The sequence below is a fragment of the Convolutriloba macropyga genome, chromosome 3 (assembly GCF_964194025.1).
Source record: "Convolutriloba macropyga chromosome 3, txConMacr16.3, whole genome shotgun sequence".
Classification (NCBI taxonomy): Eukaryota; Metazoa; Xenacoelomorpha; order Acoela; family Convolutidae; genus Convolutriloba; species Convolutriloba macropyga.
In genome coordinates, this window is record NC_134470.1 from 58,478,847 (window position 1) to 58,487,658 (window position 8,812).

The following is an 8,812-nucleotide window of genomic DNA, read 5'->3' on the forward strand; positions in this document are numbered from 1 at the left end:
GACAAGGAACGCTTTGTACTATTTTTGAACCAATTTCATTTGCAGAAAAATGCCGATTCTAATTGCTTATTGTTTTTGCCGATTCGAAAATGCACGGAGCTCCAAAAATGATTGCAAAACCAGAGCTAACACTTCTCAAACGAAGTTTTCAAAATCGACGCAATCATCAAAAATTTCTGAGAGGACGCCCGGTACTGCGAAGCACATAAACTGTCCCAATAACCCATCTATTCATGCGCAAATATCAGCGAGAATTCACTTCTTAATATGCTCAGACAAGTTGGCCATATAAAACTATGAAAGTTTTAGTAGATTCAAAGGTGAATATCTGTCGCTTTTAAAAGTATTAAAACTTTCCTCTTAAATTCTGTTTGATTTTACATTTTCTGCCAGTATTTAATGTTATTTTTGTAGTCGTATGACATATTCTCAACAAGGAGAGGTCTCAATTTCTTCAGTTGGTAGCTAATGGTTTCAAAAGTATTTGTTTTCAAAAATATTGATGATGTTTGAGCTCAGCCCTTTTACTGTTGTCAACTTGAAATTCACTCACTAATGACACGTCAAGTCATTTTCGTGTGCAGCAAGAATTATTATTTTCTGTTTTGATCCTCTTAAAACGAAAATTCTTTTAGTTTAAAATCCGAAATTACTACGTGTATGACCGTTGCTCAAGAATTGTTAAAAAAACATAACATAACAAAGCTGACGTTCTTTTTCCTTCAGTGAAAATTTATTAGCAGTTAGAAACAGTTTTTCTTCCAGAGTGTCGCTTCAACTACGACCAAACAAACAATCATTGCTATCAAAAAGAAGAAACACAGAATAGTCCTAAAAAAGAGACAAGGAACGCTTTGTACTATTTTTGAACCAATTTCATTTGCAGAAAAAAGACGCCGTTGTTTTTGCCGATTCGAAAATGCACGGAGCTCCAAAAATGATTGCAAAACCAGAGCTAACACTTCTCAAACGAAGTTTTCAAAATCGACGCAATCATCAAAAATTTCTGAGAGGACGCCCGGTACTGCGAAGCACATAAACTGTCCCAATAACCCATCTATTCATGCGCAAATATCAGCGAGATTTCACTTCTTAATATGCTCAGACAAGTTGGCCATATAAAACTATGAAAGTTTTAGTAGATTCAAAGGTGAATATCTGTCGCTTTCAAAGGTATTAAAACTTTCCTCTTAAATTCTGTTTGATTTTTCATTTTCTGCCAGTATTTAATGTTATTTTTGTAGTCGTATGACATATTCTCAACAAGGAGAGGTCTCAATTTCTTCAGTTGGTAGCTAATGGTTTCAAAAGTATTTGTTTTCAAAAATATTGATGATGTTTGAGCTCAGCCCTTTTACTGTTGTCAACTTGAAATTCACTCACTAATGACACGTCAAGTCATTTTCGTGTGCAGCAAGAATTATTATTTTCTGCTTTGATCCTCTTAAAACGAAAATTCTTTTAGTTTAAAATCCGAAATTACTACGTGTATGACCGTTGCTCAAGAATTGTTAAAAAAACATAACATAACAAAGCTGACGTTCTTTTTCCTTCAGTGAAAATTTATTAGCAGTTAGAAACAGTTTTTCTTCCAGAGTGTCGCTTCAACTACGACCAAACAAACAATCATTGCTATCAAAAAGAAGAAACACAGAATAGTCCTAAAAAAGAGACAAGGAACGCTTTGTACTATTTTTGAACCAATTTCATTTGCAGAAAAAAGACGCCGTTGTTTTAGCCGATTCGAAAATGCACGGAGCTCCAAAAATGATTGCAAAACCAGAGCTAACACTTCTCAAACGAAGTTTTCAAAATCGACGCAATCATCAAAAATTTCTGAGAGGACGCCCGGTACTGCGAAGCACATAAACTGTCCCAATAACCCATCTATTCATGCGCAAATATCAGCGAGAATTCACTTCTTAATATGCTCAGACAAGTTGGCCATATAAAACTATGAAAGTTTTAGTAGATTCAAAGGTGAATATCTGTCGCTTTTAAAAGTATTAAAACTTTCCTCTTAAATTCTGTTTGAGTTTTCATTTTCTGCCAGTATTTAATGTTATTTTTGTAGTCGTATGACATATTCTCAACAAGGAGAGGTCTCAATTTCTTCAGTTGGTAGCTAATGGTTTCAAAAGTATTTGTTTTCAAAAATATTGATGATGTTTGAGCTCAGCCCTTTTACTGTTGTCAACTTGAAATTCACTCACTAGTGACACGTCAAGTCATTTTCGTGTGCAGCAAGAATTATTATTTTCTGTTTTGATCCTCTTAAAACGAAAATTCTTTTAGTTTAAAATCCGAAATTACTACGTGTATGACCGTTGCTCAAGAATTGTTAAAAAAACATAACATAACAAAGCTGACGTTCTTTTTCCTTCAGTGAAAACTTATCAGCAGTTAGAAACAGTTTTTCTTCCCGAGTGTCGCTTCAACTACGACCAAACAAACAATCATTGCTATCAAAAAGAAGAAACACAGAATAGTCCTAAAAAAGAGACAAGGAACGCTTTGTACTATTTTTGAACCAATTTCATTTGCAGAAAAAAGACGCCGTTGTTTTTGCCGATTCGAAAATGCACGGAGCTCCAAAAATGATTGCAAAACCAGAGCTAACACTTCTCAAACGAAGTTTCCAAAATCGATGCAATCATCAAAAATTCCGGAGAGGACGCCCGGTACTGCGAAGTACATAAACTGTCCCAATAACCCATCTATTCATGCGCAAATATCTGCGAGAATTCACTTCTTAAAATGCTCAAACAAGTTGGCCATATAAAACTATGAAAATTTTAGTAGATTCAAAGGTGAATATCTGACGCTTTTAAAAGTATTAAAACTTTCCTCTTATATTCTGTTTGATTTTTCATTTTCTGTTAGTATTTAATGTTATTCTTGTAGTCGTATGACATATTCTCAACAAGGAGAGCTCTCAATTTCTTCAAATGGTATAACTCAACTTACCTTCTTCAGTTGGTAGCTAATGGTTTCAAAAGTATTTGTTTTCAAAAATATTGATGAAGTTTGAGCTCAGCCCTTTTACTGTTGTCAACTTGAAATTCACTCATTAATGACACGTCAAGTCACTTTCGTGTGCAGCAGGAGATAATTTTTTCGGTTTTGATCCTCTTAAAACGAAAATTCTTTTAGTTTAAAATCCGAAATGACTATGTGTATGACCGTTGTTCACGAATTGTTAAAAAAAGATAACGAAGCAGATGTTCTTTTTCCTTCAGTGAAAAGTTATCAGCAGTTAGAAACAGTTTTTCTTCCAGAGTGTCGCTTCAACTACGACCAAACAAACAATCATTGCTATCAAAAAGAAGAAACACAGAATAGTCCTAAAAAAGAGACAAGGAACGCTTTGTACTATTTTTGAACCAATTTCATTTGCAGAAAAAAGACGCCGTTGTTTTTGCCGATTCGAAAATGCACGGAGCTCCAAAAATGATTGCAAAACCAGAGCTAACACTTCTCAAACGAAGTTTCCAAAATCGATGCAATCATCAAAAATTTCGGAGAGGACGCCCGGTACTGCGAAGTACATAAACTGTCCCAATAACCCATCTATTCATGCGCAAATATCTGCGAGAATTCACTTCTTAAAATGCTCAAACAAGTTGGCCATATAAAACTATGAAAATTTTAGTAGATTCAAAGGTGAATATCTGACGCTTTTAAAAGTATTAAAACTTTCCTCTTATATTCTGTTTGATTTTTCATTTTCTGTTAGTATTTAATGTTATTCTTGTAGTCGTATGACATATTCTCAACAAGGAGAGCTCTCAATTTCTTCAAATGGTATAACTCAACTTACCTTCTTCAGTTGGTAGCTAATGGTTTCAAAAGTATTTGTTTTCAAAAATATTGATGAAGTTTGAGCTCAGCCCTTTTACTGTTGTCAACTTGAAATTCACTCATTAATGACACGTCAAGTCACTTTCGTGTGCAGCAGGAGATAATTTTTTCGGTTTTGATCCTCTTAAAACGAAAATTCTTTTAGTTTAAAATCCGAAATGACTATGTGTATGACCGTTGTTCACGAATTGTTAAAAAAAGATAACGAAGCAGATGTTCTTTTTCCTTCAGTGAAAAGTTATCAGCAGTTAGAAACAGTTTTTCTTCCAGAGTGTCGCTTCAACTACGACCAAACAAACAATCATTGCTATCAAAAAGAAGAAACACAGAATAGTCCTAAAAAAGAGACAAGGAACGCTTTGTACTATTTTTGAACCAATTTCATTTGCAGAAAAAAGACGCCGTTGTTTTTGCCGATTCGAAAATGCACGGAGCTCCAAAAATGATTGCAAAACCAGAGCTAACACTTCTCAAACGAAGTTTCCAAAATCGATGCAATCATCAAAAATTTCGGAGAGGACGCCCGGTACTGCGAAGTACATAAACTGTCCCAATAACCCATCTATTCATGCGCAAATATCTGCGAGAATTCACTTCTTAAAATGCTCAAACAAGTTGGCCATATAAAACTAAGAAAGTTTTAGTAGATTCAAAGGTGAATATCTGACGCTTTTAAAAGTATTAAAACTTTCCTCTTAGATTCTGTTTGATTTTTCATTTTCTGCCAGTATTTAATGTTATTCTTGTAGTCGTATGACATATTCTCAACAAGGAGAGGTCTCAAATTCTTCAAATTGTATAACTCAACTTACCTTCTTCAGTTGGTAGCTAATGGTTTCAAAAGTATTTGTTTTCAAAAATATTGATGAAGTTTGAGAAGTTTATGACTATTTGTATGACCGTTGCTCAAGAATTGTTAAAAAAACATAACGAAGCTGACGTTCTCTTGCCTTTAATGAAAAGTTATCAGCAATAAGAAACAGTTTTTCTTCCAGATTGTCACTTCAACTACGAAAAAACAAACAATCATATCAAAAAGAAGAAACACAGAACATTCCTAAAAAAAGAGACAAGGAACGCTTTGCAGTATTTTTGAACCAATTTCAATTGCAGAAAAAAAGACGCCGTTGTTTTTGCCAATTCGAAAATGCACGGAGCTCCAAAAAATGATTGCAAAACCAGAGCTAACACTTCTCAAACGAAGTTTCCAAAATTGACGCAATCAAAAATTTCTGAGAGCACGCCCGGTAATGCGAAGACCATAAACTGTCCCAATAATCCATCTATTCATGCGCAAATATCAGCGAGAATTCACTTCTTAATATGCTCAAACAAGTTGGCCATATAAAACTAAGAAGGTTTTAGTAGATTCAAAGGTGAATATCTGACGCTTTTAAAAGTATTAAAACTTTCCTCTGAGATTCTGTTTGATTTTTCATTTTCTGCCAGTATTTGATGTTATTCTTGTAGTCGTATGACATATTCTCAACAAGGAGAGGTCTCAATTTCTTTAAATGGCATAACTCAACTTACCTTCTTCAGTTGGTAGCTAATGGTTTCAAAAGTATGTTTTCAAAAATATTGATGATGTTTGAGCTCAGCCCTTTTACTGTTGTCAACTTGATATTCACTCATTATTGACACCTCAAGTCACTTTCGTGTGCAGCTGGAATTATTATTTTCTGTTTTGATCCTCCTAAAACGAAAATTCTTTTAGTTTAAAATCCGAAAATGACTATGTGTATGACCGTTGCTCAAGAATTGTTAAACAATCATAACGAAGCTGACGTTCTCTTGCCTTTAATGAAAAGTTATCAGCAATAAGAAACAATTTTTCTTCCAGATTGTCACTTCAACTACGACCAAACAAACAATCATATCAAAAAGAAGAAACACAGAACATTCCTAAAAAAAGAGACCGTGAACGCTTTGTACTAATTTTGAACCAATTTAAATTGCAGAAAATAGACGCCGCTGTTTTTGCCAATTCGAAAATGCCCGTAGCTCCAAAAAATGCCAATTGCAAACCAGAGCTAACACTTCTCAAACGAAGTTTCCAAAATCGACGCAATCATCAAAAATTTCTGGGAGGACGCCCGGTACTGCGAAGCACATAAACTGTCCCAATAACCCATCTATTCATGTGCAAATATCAGAGAGAATTCACTTCTTAATATGCTCAAACATGTTGGCCATATAAAACTATGAAAGTTCTAGTAGATTCAAAAGTGAATATCTGACGCTTTTAAAAGTATGAAAATTTTCCTCTTAAATTCTGTTTGATTTTTCATTTTCTGCCAGTATTTTAATGTCATTTTTGTAGTCGTATAACATATTCTCAACAAGGAGAGGTCTCAATTTCTTCAATTGGTATAACTCAACTTACCTTCTTCAGTTGGTAGCTAATGGTTTCAAAAGTATTTGTTTTCAAAAATATTGATGATGTTTGAGCTCAGCCCTTTTACTGTAGTCAACTTGATATTCACTCATTATTGACACGTCAAGTCACATTCGTGTGCAGCAGGAATTATTATTTTCTGTTTTGATCCTCTTAAAACGAAAATTCTTTTAGTTTAAAATCCGAAATGACTATGTGTATGACCGTTGCTCACGAATTGTTAAAAAACATAACGAAGCAGCCGTTCTTTTTCTTTCAATGAAAAGTTATCAGCAGTTAGAAACAGTTTTTCTTCCAGATTGTCGGTTCAACTACGACCATACAAACAATCATTGCTATCAGAAAGAAGAAACACAGAACATTCCTAAAAAAAGAGACAAGCAACGCTTTGTACTATTTTTGAACCAATTTCATTTGCAGAAAAAAGACGCCGTTGTTTTTGCGAATTCGAAAATGCACGGAGCTCCAAAAAATGATTGCAAAACCAGAGCTAACACTTCTCAAACGAACTTTCCAAAATCGACGCAATCAAAAATTTCTGAGGGCACGCCCAGTAATGCGAAGCACATAAACTGTCCCAATAATCCATCTATTCATGCGCAAATATCAGCGAGAATTCACTTCTTAATACGCTAAAACAAGTTGGCCATATAAAACTAAGAAAGTTTTAGTAGATTCAAAGGTGAATATCTGACGCTTTTAAAAGTATTAAAACTTTCCTCTTAGATTCTGTTTGATTTTTCATTTTCTGCCAGTATTTAATGTTATTCTTGTAGTCGTATGACATATTCTCAACAAGGAGAGGTCTCAAATTCTTCAAATTGTATAACTCAACTTACCTTCTTCAGTTGGTAGCTAATGGTTTCAAAAGTATTTGTTTTTAAAAATATTGATGAAGTTTGAGAAGTTTATGACTATTTGTATGACCGTTGTTCAAGAATTGTTAAAAAAACATAACGAAGCTGACGTTCTCTTGCCTTTAATGAAAAGTTATCAGCAATAAGAAACAGTTTTTCTTCCAGATTGTCACTTCAACTACGAAAAAACAAACAATTATATCAAAAAGAAGAAACACAGAACATTCCTAAAAAAGAGACAGTGAACGCTTTGTACTAATTTTGAACCAATTTAAATTGCAGAAAATAGACGCCGTTGTTTTTGCCAATTCGAAAATGCCCGGAGCTCCAAAAAATGCGAATTGCAAACCAGAGCTAACACTTCTCAAACGAAGTTTCCAAAATCGACGCAATCATCAAAAATTTCTGAGAGGACGCCCGGTACTGCGAAACACATAAACTGTCCCAATAACCCATCTATTCATGTGCAAATATCAGAGAGAATTCACTTCTTAATATGCTCAAACAAGTTGGCCATATAAAACTATGAAAGTTTTAGTAGATTCAAAGATGAATATCTGACGCTTTTAAAAGTATTAAAACTTTCCTCTTAAATTCTGTTTGATCTTTCATTTTCTGCCAGTATTTATTGTTATTCTTGTAGTCGTATAACATATTCTCAACAAGGAGAGGTCTCAATTTCTTCAATTGGTATAACTCAACTTACCTTCTTCAGTTGGTAGCTAATGGTTTCAAAAGTATTTGTTTTCAAAAATATTGATGATGTTTGAGCTCAGCCCTTTTACTGTTGTCAACTTGAAATTCACTCATTAATGACACGTCAAGTCACTTTCGTGTGCAGCAGGAATTATTATTTTCTGTTTTGATCCTCTTAAAACGAAAATTCTTTTAGTTTAAAATCCGAAAAAGACTATGTGTATGACCGTTGCTCGAGAATTGTTAAAAAAACATAACGAAGCTGACGTTCTCTTGCCTTTAACGAAAAGTTATCAGCAATAAGAAACAGTTTTTTTCCAGATTGTCACTTCAACTACGACCAAACAAACAATCATATCAAAAAGAAGAAACACTGAACTTTCCTAAAAAAAGAGACAGTGAACGCTTTGTACTAATTTTGAACCAATTTAAATCGCAGAAAATAGACGCCGTTGTTTTTGCCAATTCGAAAATGCCCGGAGCTCCAAAAAATGCGAATTGCAAACCAGAGCTAACACTTCTCAAACGAAGTTTCCAAAATCGACGCAATCATCAAAAATTTCTGAGAGGACGCCCGGTACTGCGAAACACATAAACTGTCCCAATAACCCATCTATTCATGTGCAAATATCAGAGAGAATTCACTTCTTAATATGCTCAAACAAGTTGGCCATATAAAACTATGAAAGTTTTAGTAGATTCAAAGATGAATATCTGACGCTTTTAAAAGTATTAAAACTTTCCTCTTAAATTCTGTTTGATCTTTCATTTTCTGCCAGTATTTATTGTTATTCTTGTAGTCGTATAACATATTCTCAACAAGGAGAGGTCTCAATTTCTTCAATTGGTATAACTCAACTTACCTTCTTCAGTCGGTAGCTAATGGTTTCAAAAATATTTGTTTTCAAAAATATTGATGATGTTTGAGCTCAGCCCTTTTACTGTTGTCAACTTGATATTCATTCATTTTTGACACGTCAAGTCATTTTCGTGTGCAGCA